This window comes from Callorhinus ursinus, unplaced genomic scaffold (assembly GCF_003265705.2).
Source record: "Callorhinus ursinus isolate GAN/ISIS: 27379988/994484 unplaced genomic scaffold, GSC_fseal_2.0 scaffold51, whole genome shotgun sequence".
NCBI lineage: Eukaryota > Metazoa > Chordata > Mammalia > Carnivora > Otariidae > Callorhinus > Callorhinus ursinus.
Genome location: NW_027397113.1, coordinates 10,108,072 through 10,122,760, shown reverse-complemented (window position 1 = coordinate 10,122,760; position 14,689 = coordinate 10,108,072).

Genomic DNA, 14,689 nt, shown 5'->3' with positions numbered 1-14,689 from the left:
AGAGGCAACCTACGGAATGGAAGAAAAAATATTTATCTGATACTGTATATCTAATAAGGTGTTCATATTGAAAATATATAAGGAACTCCTACAACTCAATAGCAAAAAAACAAAAACAAAAAAACCAAATAATTGCATTGGAAAATAGGCAAAGGACCTGAATAGACATTTTTTTATTATGTTATGTTAATCACCATACATTACGTCATTAGTTTTTGATGTAGTGTTCCATGATTTGTTGTTTGCATATAACACCAAGTGCTCCATGCAGTACGTGCCCTCTTTAATACCCACCACCAGGCTAACCCATCCCCCCACCCCCCTCCCCTCTAAAACCCTCAGTTTGTTTCTCAGAGTCCATAGTCTCTCATGGTTATCTCCCCCCTCGATTCCCCCCCTTCATTTTTCCCTTCCTGCTATCTTCTTCTTCTTCTTCTTCTTTTTTTAACATATAATGTATTATATGTTTCAGAGGTACAGATCTGTGATTCAACAGTTTTGCACAATTCACAGCGCTCACCATAGCACATACCCTCCCCAACGTCTATCACCCAGCCACCCCATCCCTCCCACCCCCACCACTTCAGTAACCCTTAGTTTGTTTCCTGAGATTAAGAATTCCTCATATCCGTGAGGTCATAGGATACATGTCTTTGACTGGCTTATTTTGCTCAACATAATACCCTCCAGTTCTATCCACGTCGCTGCAAATGGCAAGATTTCATTCCTTTTGATTGCTGCATAATATTCCATTGTATATATATACCACATCTTCTTTATCCATTCATCTGTCGATGGACATCTTGGCTCTTTCCATAGTTTCGCTATTGTGGACATTGCTGCTATAAACATTGGGTGCATGTACCCCTTGAGATCCCTACATTTGTATGTTTGGGGTAAATACTCATTGGTGCAATTGCTGGGTCATATGGTAGCTCTATTTTTCAATTTTTTGAGGAACCTCCATACTGTTTTCCAGTGTGGGCGCACCATCTACATTCCCACCAACATTGTAGGAGGGTTCCCCTTTCTCCACATCCCCGCCAACATCTGTCGTTTCCTGACTTGTTAATTTTAGCCATTCTGACTGGTGTGAGGTGGTATCTCATTGAGGTTTTGATTTGGATTTCCTGATGCCGAGCGATGTTGAGCACTTTTTCCTGTGTCTTTTGGCCATTTGGATGTCTTCTTTAGAAAAATGTCTGTTCATATCCTCTGTCCATTTCTTGATGGGATTATTTGTTCTTTGGGTGTTGAGATTAATTTTTTTTAAATTTTTTATTGTTATGTTATCACCATACATTACATCATTAGTTTTTGGTGTAGTGTTCCATGATTCATTGTTTGTGTATAACACCCAGTGCTCCATGCAGAACGTGCCCTCTTTAATACCCGTCACCAGGCTAACCCATCCTCGTTTAGTAAGTTCTTTATAGATTTTGGATACTAGCCGTTTATCTAATATGTCATTTGCAAATATCTTCTCCCATTCTCTCGGTTGTCTTTTGGTTTTGTTGAACGTTTCTTTTGCTGTGCAAAAGGTTCTTATCTTGATGAAATCCCAATAGTTCATTTTTGCCCTTACTTCCCTTGCCTTTGGTGATGTTTCTAGGAAGAAGTTCCTGCGGCTGAGGTCGAAGAGGTTGCTGCCTGTGTTCTCCTTTAGGATTTTGATGGACTCCTGTCTCACGTTTAGGTCTTTCAACCATTTGGAGTCTATTTTTGTGTGTGGTGTAAGGAAATGGTCCAGTTTCATTCTTCTGCATGTGGCTGTCCAATTTTCCCAACGCCATTTGTTGAAGAGACTGTCTTTTTTCCACTGGCCATTCTTTCCTGCTTTGTCAAAGATTAGTTGACCATAGAGTTGAGGATCCATTTCTGGGCTCTCGATTCTGTTCCATTGATCTATGTGTCTGTTTTTGTGCCAGTACCATACCGTCTTGATGATTACAGCTTTGTAATAGAGCTTGAAGTCAGGAACTGTGATGCCATCAGCTTTGCTTTTCTTTTTCAACATTCCTCTGGCTATTCGGGGTCTTTTCTGGTTCCACACAAATTTTAGGATTATTTGTTCCATTTCTTTGAAAAAGGTGGATGGTATTTTGATGGGGATTGCATTGAATGAGTACATTGCTCTAGGTAGCACTGACATCTTCACAATGTTTGTTCTCCCAATCCATGAGCATGGATCGTTTTTCCATTTCTTTGTGTCTTCCTCGATTTCTTTCCTGAGTATTCTATAGTTTTCTGAGTACAGATTCTTTGCCTCTTTGGTTCGATTTATTCCTAGGTGTCTTATGGTTTTGGGTGCAATTGTAAATGGGATTGACTCCTTAATTTCTCTTTCTTCTGTCTTGTTGTTAGTGTATAGGAATGCCACTGATTTCTGTGCATTCATTTTATATCCTGCCACTTTACTGAATTCCTGTATGAGTTCTAGCAGTTTTGGGGTGGAGTCTTTTGGGTTTTCCACATACAGTATCACATCATCTGCAAAGAGTGAGAGTTTGACTTCCTCTTTGCTGATTTGGATGCCTTTGATTTCTTTTTGTTGTCTGATTGCTGTGGCTAGGACTTCTAATACAATGTTGAATAGCAGTGGTGAGAGTGGACATCCCTGCCGTGTTCCTGACCTTAGGGGGAAAGCTCTCAGTTTTTCCCCATTGAGAATGATATTCACTGTGGGTTTTTCATAGATGGCTTTTATGATATTGAGATGTGTACCCTCTATCCTTATACTCTGAAGAGTTTTGATCAAGAAAGGATGCTGTACTTTGTCAAATGCTTTTTCTGCATCTATTGAGAGGATCATATGTTTTTTGTTCTTTCTTTTATTAATGTATTGTATCATATTGATTGATTTGCGGATGTTGAACCAAACTTGCAGCCCAGGGATAAATCCCACTTGGTCGTGGTGAATAATCCTTTTAATGTACTGTTGGATCCTATTGGCTAGTATTTTGGTGAGAATTTTTGCATCCATGTTCATCAAGGATATTGGTTCTGTAATTCTCCTTTTTGATGGGGTCTTTGTCTGGTTTGGGGATCAAGGTAATGGTGGCCTCATAAAATGAGTTTGGAAGTTTTCCTTCCATTTCTATTTTTTGGAAGAGTTTCAGAAGAATAGGTATTAATTCTTCTTTAAATGTTTGGTAGAATTCCCCTGGGAAGCCATCTGGCCCTGGGCTTCTGTTTCTTGGGAGATTTTTGATGACTGCTTCAATTTCCTTAGTGGTTATAGGTCTGTTCAGGTTTTCTATTTCTTCCTGGTTCAATTTGGGTAGTTGATACATCTCTAGGAATTCATCCATTTCTTCCAGCTTATCTAATTTGCTGGCATAGAGTTGCTCATAATATCTTCTTATTGTTATTTGTATTTCTTTGGTGTTGGTTGTGATCTCTCCCTTTCATTAATGATTTTATTTATTTAGGTCATTTCTCTTTTCTTTTGGATAAGTCTGGCCAGGGGTTTATCAATCTTGTTAATTCTTTCCAAGAACAAGCACCTAGTTTCGTTGATCTGTTCTGCTATTCTTCTGGTTTCTATTTCATTGATTTCTGCCCTGATCTTTATTATTTCTCTTCTCCTGCTGGGTTTAGACTTTATTTGATATTCTTTCTCCAGCTCTTTCAGGTGTAGGGTTAGGTTGTGTATTTGAGACCTTTCTTGTTTCTTGAGAAAGCCTTGTATTGCTATATACTTTCCTCTTAGGAGTGCCTTTGCTCCATCCCAAAGATTTTGAACAGTTGTGTTTTCATTTTCATTGGTTTCCATGAATTTTTTAAATTCTTCTTTAATTTCCTGGTTGACCCATTCATTCTTTAGTAGGATGCTTTTTAGCCTCCATGTATTTGAGTTCTTTCCGACTTTCCTCTTGTGATTGAGTTCTAGTTTCAAAGGATTGTGGTCTGAAAATATGCAGGGGATGATCCCAGTCTTTTGGTACCAGTTGAGACCTGATTTGTGACCTAGGATGTGATCTATTCTGGAGAATGTTCCATGGGCACTAGAGAAGAATGTGTATTCTGTTGCTTTGGGATGGAATGCTCTGAATATATCTGTGAAGTCTATTTGGTCCAGGGTGTCATTTAAAGTCTTTATTTCCTTGTTGATTTTTTGCTTAGATGATCTGTCCATTTCAGTGAGGGTGGTGTTAAAGTCCCCTACTATGATTGTATTGTTGTCGATGTGTTTCTTTGCTTTTGTTATTAATTGGCTTATATAATTGGCTGCTCCCATGTTAGGGGCATAGATATTTACAGTTGTTAGATCTTCTTGTTGGAAAGATCCTTTAAGTAGGATATAGTGTCCCTCCTCATCTCTTATTATAGTTTTTGGTTTAAAATCTAATTTGTCTGATATAAGGATTGCCGCCCCAGCTTTCTTTTGGTGTCCATTAGCATGGTAAATGGTTTCCACCCCCTCACTTTCAATCTGGAGGTGTCTTTGGGTCTAAAATGAGTGTCTTGCTGACAGAATATTAATAAGTCCTGTTTTATTATCCAATCTGATAGCCTCTGTCTTTTGATTGGGGCATTTAGCTCATTTACTTTCAGGGTAACTATTGAAAGATATGAATTTAGTGCCATTGTATTGCCTGTAAGGTGACTGTTACTGTATATTGTCTCTGTTCCTTTCTGGTCTATGTTACTTTTAGGCTCTCTCTTTGCTTAGAGGACCTCTTTCAATATTTCTTGTAGGGCTGGTTTCGTGTTTGCAAATTCCTTTAGTTTTTGTTTGTCCTGGAAGCTTTTTATCTCTCCTTCTATTTTCAATGACAGCCTAGCTGCATATAGTATTCTTAGCTGCATATTTTTCTCGCTTAGTGCTCTGAATATATCATGCCAGTCCTTTCTGGCCTGCCAGGTGTCCGTGGATAGGTCTGTTGCCAATATAATGTTTCTGCCATTGTAGGTTACAGATCTCTTTTCCTGAGCTGCTTTCAGGAATTTCTCTTTGTCTCTGAGACTCGTAAGTTTTACTATTAGATGTCAGGGTGTTGACCTATTTTTATTGATTTTGAGGAGGGTTCTCTGTGTTTCCTGGATTTTGATGCCTGTTTCCTTCCCCACATTAGGGAAGTTCTCTGCTATAATTTGCTCCAATATATGTTCTGCCCTTCTCTTTCTTCTTCTTCTGGGATCCCAATTATTCTAATACTGTTTCGTCTTGTGGTATCACTTATCCCTCAAATTCTGCCCTCATGATCCAGTAGTTTTTTATCTCTCTTTTGCTCAGCTTCTTTATTTTCCATCATTTGGTCTTCTATATCACTAATTTTCTCTTCTGCCTAATTTATCCTAGCAGTTAGAGCCTCCATTTTTTATTGCACCTCATTAATAGCCTTTTTGATTTTGACTTGGTTAGATTTTAGTTCTTTTATTTCTCCAGAAAGCGTTTCTCTAATATCGTCCATGCTTTTTTCAAGCCCAGCCAGTATCTTTAAAATCATAATTCTGAACTCTAGTTCTGACATCCTACTAATGTCCGTATTGATTAGGTCCCTGGCAGTTAGTACTGCCTCTTGTTCTTTTTTTTGAGGTGATTTTTTCCATCTTGTCATTTTTGTCTTCCAGAAAGTGGTTGCTTTTCTGTTCAGAGACTTGCTGCTATTTTCCTCAATCTCCTGTTGAGTTCGTAGGTGTTCAGAATGGTTTGATCCCTATCTAGCTGAATTCCTGGGACCAGATGAAATTTAGGTCTCCTACTCCTCCACCATCTTGCTCCTCTTACTTCCTGAATAGACATTTTTCCATTGAAGTTACACCAATGGACAACAGGTCCATGAAAAGGTGCTCAACACCACTAAACATGAGGCAAATGCATAGAAAAACCACAGTGAGATATCCCCTCCCACCTGTTGGAACTGCTGGTTTTAAAGTGAAAACAAGCACTGGTATGGTGTGGAGAATAGGGAACCCTTATGCAACGTTGGTGGGAATGTAAATTGATATAGTCATTATGGAAAACAGTATGGAGGTTCCTCAAAAATTAAAAATGGAACTACCATATGATCCAGTAATCCTGCACATATATCCAAAGAGATAACCGCACTCTCATGTTCTTTGCAGCATTATTCACAATAGCCAAGATATGGAAATTACGTGTTTGTCAGCTGATGAATGGATAAGGAAAATATGGTACGTATATACAGTGCAATATTATTCAGCCATAAGAAAGAAGGAAATCCTGTCATTTGCAACAACATGGATGGACTTTGAAGATATTATGCTAAATGAAATAAATCGGACAAAGAAAGACAAATACTTTTTGACATCACTTATACCTGGCATCTTAAAAAGTTAAAGTCATAGAATCAGATGGTAGAATGGTGGTTGCAGGGGCTGTGGGCTGGGCGAATTGGGAGATGTTGGTCAAAGGGTACAAACTGTAAGCAACAGGGTGAACAAATTCTTGGTATCTAATGTACAGCATCATAGTTATGTTTATTTATGTCTCCTGAGAGATTAGATTTGATGGGGCAAAGGCTTAAAATATATGAAAATGGAAGTAGAAGTGGTAAGTCTGAAATTAGACCCCTCTACTAAAACTGATCTTACCAGGATCACAAGTCACTTCCACACCAGTGCTTTCAATGTTGACTTAAAATTCTCATTTATCTCAACTGACATTGATTACTCTTTTCTCCTTACTTTACTTGGCTAAGAGTTCATCCTTTTATGGAGGTTTTTTTTCTTTCTTTCTACTATCTTCACGGATCCTTTTTGGTGTTATCTTGCTGGTTACTCCTAAGGCACCTAAATTTTCTAAAAGTTGTAATATTCTAAGGTTCAATTTCTAAAACTCTTCTTTCTTCTTTAGTAATCTCATGAAATCTCAAGGTGGTGCCACTTCATGTCCCTCAGCTTAAGTAGTACTTCCTTAGGGATGCTCTATCTGCACCCACAGGCTAGGTTTGCTTCCCCTGTTATCTAATCTCTTGGCACTCCATACTTTCCCTTGTAACATTTGTAAAAGTTCCAATCAGTCACTTGCAGAATTATTTCTTAACTGTGTTTTGTTTAATGTTCTTGTCCTTGCCAGCTTGTGAGTTTCTCAAAGGTAAAGATAAGTCTTTCTTATTCACTGTTGTATTTCCTGCTGTATCCTGAGGTTGTCAAATATTTGCTGAAAGGAACCACCTAAGATCCTTAAGGCAAATGATAAATTAGTAACATGTATTGATCGATAATCTCAGAATAAATGTTCCATGTTTATAAAATGGAAAACCAGAAAATAAAAGTAAATGATTAGTGTGGCTTCTATCAGGATTGAGAATGAATTCGGGATTTAAGCATTTGGGTTTGGAGTCGAGATCGCCCAACTCTGAACTATGCTAGAGCTGCCTATTTAGTGTTTCTTTCTCTAAATAAGCAGATCTACTTTGAGATCATCTCTACTTCTTTTGTTTCACCTCTTTCTGAGCTGACAAGCAAGAGTTATGTAATTATGGTTATTTGCTTGATTTACTAAAGGTGAACATTGAGGAGTGAGCCAAGAACCATGATGTCTTGTAAAAACCACTGCCTTCAAGGCTTGTCAGCAGAACAAGACAAGGTCCTAAGAGCTCCCAGGGAGATCAGAAGATACCCAGCACAAGCTACTCCGAGCTGAGTGCCAAGGGCTGCAGGTCTGTTTCTCCCTAGCATGTTTGGGGACTGCAGCAGGGGTACAGATATAGATATCTGCCATATCTATAAAGGTTAGAAATAGGTTGAGGAAGCTTCATCAAGATAGGTTCTGCCCTCTTGTTTTGACAAATCAGCTTTCATAATGAGATAGATTGAATTTAGCATCCTCAGCCTCAGAGTTCCATGCTGGAGCACTGCAGTGTGGTTCAAGCCACTATCCATCACTATTCCACTCCCCTTCCTGTGGCCTATGGTCTGGTTTCTCCTCTTTTTAGCCCCACTCTGATGGACTGCATGTGTGTGGATACTACAGATGACATGGCCAAGCTCTATCCATATTCCCAGTACACAATGGCCCTTTGGCCACCCACTGGGCCCAGCAGTATGTATACCTGGGCGGGTAGACTCAGGAATGGGCTCATGCAGGCCTTGGATGTGAGCTCAGGACCATTCGGGCAGGTAATTCTGGGGGCTTGGGTTCTTGGGGGCTTGTCCCTTGGTACCACACATCTTTTTCCCCAAGTGAGAGGCACAGTGGGGAAGCCTAGAGTGAGTTTCTCCTGTGAGCAGAAGTCCCTCTTGGTAGAACTGGGGTGACACAAAATGCCATGGTAGCAATGAATTTATCCGATCTCTTTTCTCCCGTTATAACGTGATGTCTAGAGGGAGCTAAAGCTGAAAGGGAAGTGTGAAATGCTACATTGGGTGAAGGTTTTCTCCCCCCTCTTTTGGAAAGGCTTTGTTCAGACTGCTGATTCTGGAACCAGGCCCAATGCTTATGGTGGTTGGACTGGTCTCTCTGTTTTCCTTTAGGTCATTCTTGAGCCTCAAAAGACCACAGCTACCAGCACAAATAACATAAATGTTTTACAATGTTTTATTATACACATGCTGGAAATAGCAGGGGAATATATGAAAAGAAGCAGGATTTGGATTCATTTTTGGAATCCTCATTGATTTGTCAAAGATGACATTTATTGAGTAGCTCCTAGGCACATCTGATTTCTTTTTTGGAATCATGATCATACACTTGAAATCAAACGGCATGGAGGATTTATAATATTGGTGATTTTTAAAAAAGGCTCGAAGATAAAACAGATGAAAGTGAAGCTAATTGAAGGAGAATTGGAGGCCTGCTTCACTCCCTCCTCATCAGCAGTCCTAAGGACCTGTTCAAGGTTTTCCAAAGTGTGGGTTTCCATGAATCACCTGTGGGCAATTGTTAAAATGCGGATAGACTCTGGGAACTTACATTTCCAGCAAGAACCTGCAGTGATTCTTAGGTATTCCAAGGCTATGACTGATCCCACAGGACTGCAGTGGGGTTAAGACATGACATCTGTCTTTTTCAATAGGATTTCAGATAATTTTGAGAAAGTTTGGGAGCCATTGAACAGGGTGCTCCTTAAGGTGATGTTAGCTGAGTCGGTGGATCCAAGTGTAGTCCTGGGAACAGCAGCATCAGCATCACCCAAGAACATTCAGAAATGCAAATCCTGAGGCCTCATAAGAATCTGAAGAAGAATGTCCTGGAGCACAGCCCAGCAATCTGTAGTTCAACAAGCCCTGCAGGTGATTCTGAGAGTTCTGATGCTTCTGAAGTTTGCAAACGTCCTAAATGCCTTTCCCCAACAATTCAATAAATACCTGTTGACAATCCCTGAACATTTTGTTCTCCCAGGAATTTTGGAGGGCCTGGAGAAGTCAGAGTTCTCAAAGACTTGGTGGTGGCACTTTATTTGTATACCTGGTATCTGTACTGAAGTGATCAGGGGAAGGTCAAGGTTTAGGAGGTATAAAGAAATTTTTCTTTCACTATAAAAATAGTGACTTTCTTTTTGAAGTAGGCTCCATGCCCAGTGTTGAGCCCAAACAGGGCCTGAACCCACAACCCTGAGCTCAACACCCAAGCTGAGATCAAGAGTTGGACACCCAATAGACTGAGCCACACGGGGCCCCCCAAAATAGTGGCTTTCATAAGGAGTTTTTATTGTGTTCTTTGTACTTTTTATATCTTCCAAATATTAAGCAGTTTGGATCAGCAAAAACACAATACATATATTCCTGAAACATAAAAGCAATCAACAGAGTGATTTGTAAGTGCCCTCAGCTGGGGGTTGGTGGGATTGGCTATAAAATGATCTGCAGCATGCAGGCCAGGTGCCTCCAATATCCTGTGTTTTGGTCACTGGTTGGGAGCTGACATCATGAAGGATTTTGTGGGATCACAATTATTTTTACTTTTGTGCATGATTTTAGCTTTTTGTGAGCAAGATCCAGGTACAAGAGTGGTCCTCATGCTTTGTTGTTTGAAGGCGTATTTTCTGAGAGCTTCCTGGCCTTTCATGGTTTGCTATTTTAAGTAGAAGTGACTTGCCAATTTGGTTTGCTGACTTCTGTAGTGAGACTGCTTTCTCTCTTTTGCCCTCCTCCTCCCCGCAAAGCGAGTGATTTATCTACTTTATCCTCATACTTGGGAAAGAGCTAGTTTTTATTCTTCCTTCTAGATGTAGGTATTTCCCACTGTGGAACTCCCTCCATCCTCATCTACCCTACGTGGGGAAAACGTTTCCCTATTGTTCTGCCGTGTCCCACCCTGATCTCCTGATCTACCCCTAAGCCAGCTGCACACCTCTAGTCATCTCTTGTCCCCTCCCTAAGTGACTGTGTGTTAGCTCTAAATCAGGTTGTGGAAAACAAAGCCCTTCATTTTTTTCACTTCTCAGTTCTTATTTTTCCTGAGTCATAAAGTTATCTTTTAACATCTGTTGTTTATTTGCCTTGGCCATATGTCCTACCTGGGGCTTATCTTACATCAGTCTTTTCTCACCAAAACTATATATATTTTTCCTTATCCAAAAAGTCACTGGATACTGTATAGAAAATAAACAGTACTTGGTTATTTCTAGTTTTTCCTTCTGAAAATCTAGTGATGGATAGCTTTATCTGCAGGACCTATCTTTGCATATCTATCAAAAAACTCCCTTAGGATCTAATCCTGGTAATAGCATTAATGGGGCACCAGAAGTGTGGATAATGAATGGAGTTGACAGGCTCACACACAGAAGGTGTGTTTGGCTGCTATCGAGGAGGGCCAGGAGCTATGGAGAAACTGTAGCTTCTGTGTTCCACTGATTATTTACATTGTCCTGGTCATGGAGACCCAAACGTGTGAACGACTTTGAGGCTCCCCCAATCCAGGGGATGTCCCATACAGCAAGCAAAACAGAGATAACATCCCACATTTAACTTAACTCTGGAGTTAAACTCCGTAATGTTTACTGAAAAAAAAAAAAAGTTGTGTAACCGTCTCTATTATGTAATTCCAGGATACTTTAATCACCCCCCCCAAAGGCACCCCATACCTATTAGCATTTACTTCATAATTTCCTCTTCCCCTCGCCTGTGGCAGCCACTAATCTAATTTCTCTTTCTATAGATTTCCATATTTAATACATTTCACAGAAGTGGAACCATGGAATATGTGGCCTTTTGTGACTGATTTCTTTCACTTAGCATGTTTTAAAAGGTTATCCATTTTGTAGCATGTATCAACACTTAATACCTTTTTATGGCTGAAGAATATATTTTGTATGTTTCCAATTTTTGGCTATTCACGAATAGTGCTGCTATGAACAATTGTGCACAGGTTTCTGTGTTTCCAGTTGTCTTGGGTAAATACATAGGAGTAAAACTGCCAAGTCCTACTGATGAAGTTTTAGAATATAAGTGAGGTCCAGAGCTGACGGCCAAGAAAGAATTCTTAAGACGTCTCTGGTACAGAAAGGTGGTTTTATTAAAGCACGGGGACCGGGCCCGTGGGCAGGAAGAGCTTCTGCCATCAGTAAACCAATTATCATCTGCATTTTTAATAGTGGAGTCCTTTAAATCGGGCCTGCTAGAATAGACGAGATCAATGCTCTCTGTACAGTTACACTCTGTAGAAGTACAATGGTCAGGTCCAGGCATAAGAGTAGCTGGGTTTAAAGTTTGACAAGTTTTAAGTATTATTTCAGGTGTATCTAAAAGCATAGCCTGGTATTTTAGTAAGGCGGCCTCCCATCATCCATTGGTGGGCCTCGGTCTCTAAGACACTCTGGACCTGATGTGAAGTCATTACTGTTAGGGACTGTCCCATAGTCAGCTTTGAGGCTTCTTCTACCAGGAGGGCTGTGGCAGCCACCGCTTGAAGACAAGCCGGCCACCCTTGGTCTGCCTACATTGTCAAGTGACTTTGAAAAATAGCCCACCGGTCTTGCTTCATTTCCTAATTTTTGGGTGAGAACTTCCAAAGCTTGGCTCTGCTTTTCTGCTACATATAGAGTAAAAAGTTTTTCTAAATCTGGTAACACCAAAGCTGGAGCTGACAAAAGTTTAGCTTTTAATGTTTGAAAGGCCCTCTGCTGAGTTTTAGTCCAGAGCAAAGGTTCCTCACTAGGGCCTTTAATTGAGTCATACAATGGTTTGGCTAAGAGTCCAAATCCAGGAATCCACAGGCAGCAAAAACTTGCCATTCCTAGAAAAGTATGGAGTTGTTTTTTTGTAGTCGGGGGCTCAAGATCTAATATAGCCTTTTTTTCTATCAGTAGATGGAATACTGTGACCAGGTGTCAGTTCGTATCCCAAATATTGTACTTTTTGTTTAGATATTTGTGCCTTTTTAAGGGAGACACCGTACCCTCTGTCTGCCAAGAAATTAAGTAAAGTTACAGAATTTTTGTCTGATGTCTCCTTTGTGGAACTACAGATTAGAATGTCATCTACATATTGAATTTTTGTCCCTTGAGACAAGGATATATCATGGAGATCTCTGCTAAGTGCAGTTCCAAATAGGTTAGGACTGTTTCTAAATCCCTGTGGCAAGACTGTCCAGGTTAATTGAGCCGCCCAGGGGCTTGAAGGTGAGGTCCATTCAAAAGCAAATAGTGGCTGTGTTTTCTCACTTAGTGGGATGCAAAAGAAGGCATCTTTTAAGTCAAGTACTGTAAACCAGTTGGAGTCACCAAGGACCTGGGTGAGAATAGTGTATGGATTTGGCACAATGGGATGAATAGGCGTTACTGCCTCATTTATAGCTCTTAAGTCTTGTACCATTCGATATTCCCCATTTGGCTTTTTTACTGGTAAAATTGGGGTGTTACAAGAAGATTAACAAGGCTTTAAAATACCATGTCTGAGAAACTTATCAATAAGTGGTTGCAACCCAGCTTTGGCCTCAGGTTTTAGAGGGTATTGTTTTTTATGAGGTATATTTGTTGGGTCTTTTAAGGTCACTTTAGCTGGTTGGGCTGTAAGAGCCCGTCCTGGGACATCACAATCCCAGACCTGTGGATTTACTTCCTTCCAGACATTAGGAGGGATAGTAGGGTATGGTTTTAGCTCTCCAGGCATTAAAGAGTACAAGCCATCCCCGTCTATAGTAAGAGCAAATCGGCTTCCCAGTGTATACATTAAGTCTCGTCCAAGTAATGGAGTGGGACAAGATGGAAGGACTAGAAAAACATGAGTGACCAATTGACTTTCATATTTACAGGTTAAGGGCATTGTCTGATGGCACGTTTTAGTTTCCCCTTCTATGCCAACAATTTTAAGGTTAGAAAGTGCTGAATAAGGACAGAGTAAGTGGCTCCTGTATTAGTAAGAAAATTGATAAACTTACCTCCCACATCCAGGGGAACCCGGGGCTCAGTCATCTTGATGTCAGAGGGAGCCGGACCAGCCTCAGGCCCCGGTCCTGCCAGTTCCTCCAGCTTCGACTCCCGGGTGGGGAAGTGAGTTCCTGTCTTCCTCTCTCTCTGGAGATGAGGACAGTCTCTCTTCCAATGTCCTGTTTCTTTACAGACAGGACATGGCCCTAGTGGAGAGCGCTTGTCTGGACATTCTCTGCTCCAGTGTCCGACCTGGCCACAGCTGTAGTGTGGGGACTTACCTAGTTCTCTGTCTCATACCAGCCTTTTCTTTTGCCCCTGGTTGGTCTAGTGCCGTGGGGAATCCAAAATAACGGCAGCCATTATTTGAGCCTGTATCTTACCCTGCAATTTAGCTCTCCAGTCCTTTTCTTGCCTTAAGGCCGTATCTCTATTATTAAAGACTAGTTCTAGTAGGCGCTGGATGGGAGTTTGAGGGCCTAAAGCCATTTTAGTTAGTTTTCGGTGGATGTCAGGTGCTGACTGGCTTATAAAATGGGTATTTAGTATGGTTACTACCTCAGGTGAGGCTGGGTCCAAATTTGTGTATTTATGGATGGCGTCTACCAATCAGCCCTGAAATAGAGCTGGATTCTCATCAGTTCCTTGTGTAACTTCCTGAAGTTTATCAAAGTTTACAGGTTTAGAGAATCCTTTTTTCATCCCTTCTATTAAACAAGTGATGTTATGGTCTCGTTTTTCTTTCCCTGAACTATCCTCCTGATAGTTCCAGTGTGGTTCAGTGCTAGGGACAGCAGCAAGCCCACCTGGATAACGTTCTCTCTCATTGCCAGTTCATCAGCGAACTCTTGAGCTTCCTCCCAGATTCATGTTCTCCTCAGGGGTGCAACAATCAGTTAAAACGATGTATATATCCTGCCAGGTCAAATCAAACATAATAGATATTTCATGAAAGCCCTCAATAAATTGAGAGGGGTTTTCGGAATATCGTCCTAATTGTTGTTTTATCTGAGCCAGGTCTGCCATGGAGAATGGGACATGGACTCTAATTGTGCCCCTTCTCCATTAGCAACTCCCCTAAGAGGATGCACCCCATACTTAGATGGAGCTCCTGGAAGATAGGGAGTCCCGCTCCTAGTATGTCCTGCTGGGCTGGGAGCAGAGGGGTCCTGGGGTTTATAAGGAGGAGGGATAGCAACAGAGCCAGTGTCCTCTTTCTTTGGACTGACGCGCAATTCCTCCGACATCATCCCAGGTTTATTAAGAGGAATCGGCCTATTTAGATAATCATCATCCAATATATCCAGGGAGGGTTTGTTAACCTGGTTGAGGGTTACAGACACATTCTACCAGAGGCCCTCAGGTCCAGATCCTGATTCAGGGCCATAAAGGCTTAGACATATGGGACT